We start from the raw sequence: 7,718 nt of genomic DNA on the forward strand, positions 1-7,718 counted from the left end.
TCCAGACGAAAGTATTTGTGGATGTCTATTCCGAGGCAATAGGGACATCGCCTGAATATCCTGTGGACATAACGTGGGCGTTCACGAATATCCTCTGCACATTGGATATCAGGGAAGTTACATTGAATGGACATCCACAAGATGTTTTATGGTTTGCTGGGTTATTGTCCATTCTGGGTATAAGCCTCTCCAATTTATTTTTCGCCGAGAATACCACGTCAACATCGAACCGGCCTGCTATTTTTTTCATTCTATGCGAAATTGCATGAAGATAGGGTATAACAGCACACCACTTCCGCGATTCTTTTTCAATAGCATATCTTCCGTGCTGCCTTAACTTTGTTAACACCTTTTTTGCAGCAAACACAAGGGTATGATCTGAGAAGCCAGCGTTTTTCAATCTATCTATCTGATGCGCAAAACTAGTAGCCATGGTGTGGACGCAGGACTTAGTGAGAGACGAGTTCAGGCTGTTGACAGCAATCCCTGTTTTTACCACTTTTGAGTGGCAAGACGAATAACTCAACAGGGGCTTATTAGACCTTGGTTCATACATCCAGCATACGCGCTTATCCTGGAAGGTGAGCTTCAAGTCCAAAAACTGGATGACGCCATCTTGGGGAACCTCACTTGTAAACGCCATACCATGACTGTTATCCTCAAAAACCTTCAAGACCTTATTGACATGTTGCTGAAAACTGCACGTCTGTAGGAGCAAGAGATAGTCATCTACATATCTGAAAGCCTTGAAAACTAGGCCCTCCAGATGCTTCTCCAAGACAGAGTCCAGGCTGCTCAAAAAAATATTGCTAAGTACCGGAGCCACACGCGACCCAATACACACACCAGACTTTTGAGTGTAAACCTTCTCTCCCCAAGAAACTAAGGTGGATTTCAAATAAAAGTTCAACAGTTCCAGAAAGCTTCCAAGAGACATACCACAACTTTCAATAAACTTCTGTTCGTCATTGTTGTCCGTAATACACTGTTTAACACAAGTGAGCAAACTGCCATGAGGAATAGAGTAAAACAGGTCTACCACATCAATACTAAAAGCAGAGCATTCGCTAAGTTTTTGGGCAGACAAATATTCCACTACCTGCTCAGAGCCAGTCACAAGAAAAGGATCTTCAATCGCCAAACCACGCAGTTGCTTTTGAAGGAAGGTAGAAACAGCGCCCTGCCAAGTATACCCCGCTTCGTAATTATCACCCTGAAGGGAACATCTTGTTTACGGGTCTTGGCCGAAAAGAAAGCATCCAGAGTGTCTTTCTTTGCCCCGCTAACACAAGTGCTGAGGGTATCCAAATTCAATTCATTTAGCAGCGCAATGCATTGTTTCTTCACACTGGACGATTTTAGTGGGGACTGTTTGAAGTTCTTATTAATAGCCGCAAGCGCCTTAACACCAAAAGTATCGCCAGGAAGGACAACAAAGAACCCTTCTTTGTCTGCCGTTAACAACCTTAAGTCATTAGCGACAAAGTAATCAACCAAGGAGTTCAACGGGCGCCCATTTACAAACCTCGACTTATCCCTGGACACCGCCGCGACACACTCTTTAAGACAAAGAGAGCTCTGATCTGGTAGTACCCTTTGTGTGACAGACCTGGCCATGGCAAGCTTTTCCACCGGCTTCAGGGCTGACTCCATGCAGAACTTCGGACCTGCGTCCGAAGTCCTGCGTCCACACCATGGCTACTAGTTTTGCGCATCAGATAGATAGATTGAAAAACGCTGGCTTCTCAGATCATACCCTTGTGTTTGCTGCAAAAAAGGTGTTAACAAAGTTAAGGCAGCACGGAAGATATGCTATTGAAAAAGAATCGCGGAAGTGGTGTGCTGTTATACCCTATCTTCATGCAATTTCGCATAGAATGAAAAAAATAGCAGGCCGGTTCGATGTTGACGTGGTATTCTCGGCGAAAAATAAATTGGAGAGGCTTATATCCAGAATCGACAATAAGCTATCCAGGAAAGGTGTTTCCCAAAGGAAGGGGTGTGGTGTTAAGCACAAGGCTCAGTTTGTTGAATGCCGATCCAATGTCGTGTACTGCATTTCTTTGAAATGCAAAAGGAAGTACATCGGGCAAACGGGGCGATGCCTCAATGAGCGCTTGCGCGAACATCGAAACACCCTCAAGGGCACGCCTACGTCAGATTTGTCATCTCACTGCAAAAGTTGCGGCTGCTATCCTTTGCTTAATAAAACTACAGTCTTGATGTGTCACAAAGATAGGAGAACAAGGGAGATAGCGGAAGCCTTTTATATAAAAAAGAATTCAAAAGATTGTGTTATAGTTGCCCGTCCATATCGCTACTGGACTGCGAAGTAGACTTTCTGGACAGATGTGGCATGACTGCTTGATCTGTGCACTTGTAAGATAATGTCAAGATTGTTTTGGTCACACACGTTCTTATATATTTTTCCCTTGTGTAATAAACACTTCAGTTGTTAGTCAGCGCTCGTGTTGTTGTCCTCTTCCTTCTGTCCTGGTTTTTTTTTTTTTGCGCGCTGTTTCCCCACTATGAATCTGTACCAACTGGCCCAGTTCGCGACACTTTTGACTCGTTAAAGCTAGGACATGTCCACACCATGTGGACTAAGTCCGCCATGCTATAAAAGTGCTTACACTAAGGGCTTTATACACCTCGTGACGCCATTTGCGAAGTATAGGTGCGGGTTCGGAAATGCATTTGCTAAGTAGTTGTAGGTTCGGTCTGCCCTCCAAGGCCCCACCATTGGTGTACCAGGCGTAGAGGGGGGCTGTCGAATCGGAGGCTCCCGATAACGGACCCTTCCTCTCTATCTTGCTCTTTATCAACCCTTCCCACACTTTTTTTCTTCAACAAGTTTCCTCTCTCTCTCTCTCTGATTGTCCATAAAATGAGTGCGCTGTATTGTATACGCGTGACTGGCTCTTTGAACTGTTTTGGCATTTACTCGCAAAACAATGTCGGAATATGACATATCTCTTTAAACAGACTTTTCCGGTGACCAGCTCCGAGCCTGATACCCAAATTCAGGCCGTGGACAGTGCTTTGGAAGTCGCCATGAAGCTAGGTCTTCTGGCCCCCTCACGGAGTCAAGAAGAAGACCATCATTAATCAAACTCAATGATTGTTGACTAAATAAACTTGTTCCTCCTCCTCCTCCTCCGTTTATTACGCAGAGAGTCCCCGCTTTATTAGATTTATCATCGATCGGTACTTATCGAGGGCAGCACAAATGGCACCCCTAAAAAATGGCTCGCTGGAGTGTTCCAGCTTTTCACGTTTATGGCCGTAAAGACGCGGGCGTTTCTATTCGCTCCATGCAACACCATTACAACGGGCTATTTCGCGGTGTTCGTATACGGCCTGCCCGTCCGGTTCATTAAGTGAAAAACCAACCTACGCACAATTCAGGGGATACAAGCCCGTGGTTGCGGACGTGTCTAGGTCTACCGCGTGCGCCTCAACCGCGGCAACCATTTGCATCGCAAGAGATCGTGCGATAACAACGTGTAGGTTGTATTCACGGGCGAGGCACGCATGCAGGCAACCATTAAGTGCGCCGCCACTGATTACGTCGGGCTCCGGGGGATGGCGATACTTGTCGGTGCTAAGCACATTATGTGTGTCGGACGTTCCAAACTCCCCCCCCCCCCCCCCCTACCGAACGCAAAGTAATGCCTCCCCTACAATGTGAATGCGATTACTAACATGTCTGTTGACACCACCGTTGAGAATCGGGTCGAAACGGAGCAGACGACGCACGCCGGTGTTTTTATTTTTTCGGCGTGCTGGCGCAGTGGCACAAGCCGCGCATGTCCGTGGCGCTTCGGCCATGTCTGTGGCTGTTTCCAGTGTTGCCAAGCGAATAAATTGACAGCTAAACTTTTCAGTGAATACCACCTATATGTGGCAGTGGACGCACTCCGGGCTCATATTAGACATCTCGCTCGGCTGCATCATCACCACCTTGCGTCCCTGCCATCGACGAGACCACGGGCATCCTTTTCTAAGGTAGTCACCTACGGTTCGACACCCCTGCGGAACGACCATCACCACCCTCTCGCCGCCCCCAAGTGTACCTAACCATCCCGGGACTATACCAAGAAAGTGGATATGCCACCGCAAGTTCTTCAACAGCTCTATCTGCTATTTTTACATGAAGCCTACAGAGACCGGATTCATGTCTACACTGATGGCTCAGTAACGACCACCAGTTCTGTCAGAGCTGTAATCGTGCCAGCCAGAGCTGTAGACATTCATTTCAAATTTGCCAACTGAACGACGTGAACCACATCTGTACACAAAGCAAGAATCACCGCAAAAATGGGCTGTCCTCTGTGACTCTATAGGCCAGATCTTCAGTGCCTGCAGTCTGCTCTTCGCCGCGGCCCAGACGAACAGCTTATGGCCGAGATCCGTCCGGATCATGATTAGAGAACGAATTTTTAGGCAATAAAAAATCACGTTTTAGGTGCCTAAATAGGTAGGCAAAGTAACGTTTTAGGCCCCCAATGTCGCGAAAATAGACACGACACATTTTTACATGAATGCGAATAATTTCAAACAAAGACGTGCGCCGCCTGTATCTATGACAGGAAAACCAAAAATGTCATTGTTTATGATGGCACAAATGCCCCAGCAGTTTTACATAGCCATTCAATTGTCCCATATGACTGCTTGACCTATGGCGATCAATTGGCTTAATTCAACAAGCGGCAGGCATGACAAAATAAATATAAATACTTCAGAGCTGGAAATACTTTAAAAAGCGCCACTAAATTTGTGCCCGCCTGACGCGATTAAATTACGGCACGACAAAACAGACAGACATAATAATGCAAAAAAAACACCGATTTTTTTTAAATTAAAATTTTCTCAGATGAAGACTAGGCATAACTATGGCAATTTTCTCATGGATATTATCCGAATTATACAACCTAGACGCCCCAACACTGACAAACAAACTTACACACATTTGAAGACACTTTTTGACACTTTTTTAGCAGCCAAAGAGATTTTTGATGGAAAAGCATATTTTAGAGCACGTTGGCAGTATTAAATTTAAGAATCACTGCGAAGATCGTGGAAGCGATAGCAAACTACCCCATCTCCAGGTTTGTATTAAGAAGTGCATGCGTGTGCGTCTTGTCACTGAGAATAATCGCCCCATATTTCACTGCTGCTGGATGTTGTATTCGGGAGTTGGTAGAACTATGGACTAAGTTGAACAAGACGACTAGGTTAAACGCCATATAGTTCAGAACACCAATGTTGCTTGGTAACATGAATAACGATCTCAAACAGCACTCAGAAGCAAAACCCGAGGCTGAATAGTGTCCATATAAGCGCTGGTATTGGAAAACAGATAGGCATTTAGGCACAAACACCAAAATAGGCTTCTATAGGCACCATAAAAACACAAGAAAGGCTTTTCTTGACTTCTACATCATGCCCATATATACCTAAATGGTGGGATAGGTGCGCAAGGAACAAAATAGGAATTTGCCAAAAATTCGGCCCGTAATCGATTTATGCACAGGCATGCACATAATATTGTTTAAATGGCTCCCAAGCCATTGGCGAGCCACTGCGAGCCAATGCCAAGCTACTGCTATTGTGCCTAGAATATATTGTGGCATTTCTGGGAATTAACGTGCAGACGAAGCGGCTGACCGCACCCATGAAAGTGCCCAAATGGCCTGCATCCCGTCAGCGACTCCCCGCCTTTTATACACCTTTTCTTTGTCTTTAAGTCCGTCCTTCTCATTTCCCACGTGGAGAACCCAACGAAAGGCCAACGCAGCGCCAAAAGACGTGAGATCCCTCGCCGCCGAGAAAGCTGTGTGTATGTGGTGATGGTAAAACATTTATTGGGCATCTTAATGTGAATACATAGGAGGTATGCAGGGGTCGATCCTTAAACGGACGGCTTTTACAAATACTACCGCTGGAATGTCATCGCACAGTGATTGATGTCTCCTTTCCAGCAGTCGACTCACACGTCCTTCATTTATGGGAGGCAAGGCGCAGCCTTCTTCGCAGATGGAAGGTGCAAAGGCACAGAAAGAGACTCCGAAAACGAATAGCTTTGTTCCACAAAGAGGCGTCAGCGTACGCGGCCGAGCTCTGTAGGCAGAACTGGCTTCAGATGTGCGATGCTCTTCACGGAAGACTAGTACATCCAAGATATGGGATATCCTCCGCTACCTAATCGACCCTACTAAAAGTCGGAGTGAAACAAGTAAGACGAAACAAGCCATCATTTACCAATTTCCTGGACACCCCTTCCCCTTCCCCTGTTGCTCCAATAAACGTTCACCACCAATTTCCTGGCGCGCAAGAAGACCTCATACGGGAGCTACAGGCAAGATATTTTCCGCCTACACCCAGGGTGCAGTTTCCAGAGTGCGGGAGACGTACGTCCCAATGCAGATCTCGATAGCCCAATAACATCAGCCGAAGTGAGGGCGGCTTTGCTTAAGATTCACCGGAACACGTCCCCTGGCATGGACCACGTGTCGAACAAGGCGCTAACAAACGTGGACGACGGCTCTGTGGGGGCTTCGACCAACTACATGAACGAGTGTTGGGAAAAGGGGGCGGTGCCACCGGCCTGTAAAGAAGCAGAGATTCGACTCCTTCCAAAACCAGGCAAAACACCTTGCACGGATAACCTTCGCCCCATCTCCCTCACTTCGTGCATCGGAAAGCTTATGGAACACGTCGTTATTAACCGTGTACAAAGGTTTCTTGAAACGACGGACCAAATGCCTCACACGATGTTCGCGTTCCGCCCGCACCTCTCAGCTCAGGACGTACTACTGCAGCTGAAGAAGGACATATTTAAGGCAGCCAGTCGCAACACACCCAAAGCGATCCTGGCTTTAGACTTTAAGGGTGCGTTTGACGATGTAAAGCATTGCTCCCAAATCTTGGCAACTTGGGTTGCGGGGAAAAGACGTACTCCTTTATCAAGAATTTTCTATCCGATAGAACTGCGACCATTAAACTTGGCGACATCCAGTCTTCCTCCATACAGTGTGGCAGTCATGGTACACCACAAGGGGCAGTGCTATCGCCTCTACTTTTCAACATAGCCATGATAGGCTTTCCCCGACAGTTAGAGATAAATCCCCAACATTAAGCATGCCCTGTATGGGGACGCTATGACGACCTGGATTGCCAAAGGTTATCCCGGCGTTATGCAAGACAGCCTACAAACGGCAGCGGACGTCGTCCGCACTTACGCCAGCCGATGTAGTTTAACTTGTACCCCAGAAGTAAGAACTCGTGATAGTACAAAAATGCCGTTGTGACCCTTCAGACAGCATCAAAATTTGGCTCGATGGCATACTCATGAAACCGAGAGAGAGAGAGAGAGAGAGAGAGAGAGAGAGAGAGAGAGAGAGAGAGAGAGAGAGAGAGAGAGAGAGAGAGAGAGAGAGAGGACAATCTTTAATGAAAACTGGCGATGTCAGCCCAGCTAAGATGCCTGGCTTGCTACGCCAGATGAATGCGATGACGATGATGATTATAATGATGAAGAGGAATAGATTTGATTTTAACTAATTACAAAGTCTGATCAAGACTTGTGTCTTTTAGGTATGCCAATAAGGCTTTCGTTGCACGAGCGACACGTTTGGAAGAGTTCCAAGGACCTAATACGTCCCTCAGTTCTAGTTTTGCGGACAGCAGCCGGCCCAGGGACACTGCGAGAGACA

This window comes from Haemaphysalis longicornis, unplaced genomic scaffold, assembly GCF_048455015.1.
Source record: "Haemaphysalis longicornis isolate Haplotype H1 unplaced genomic scaffold, Haemaphysalis longicornis Haplotype H1 scaffold_10, whole genome shotgun sequence".
NCBI lineage: Eukaryota > Metazoa > Arthropoda > Arachnida > Ixodida > Ixodidae > Haemaphysalis > Haemaphysalis longicornis.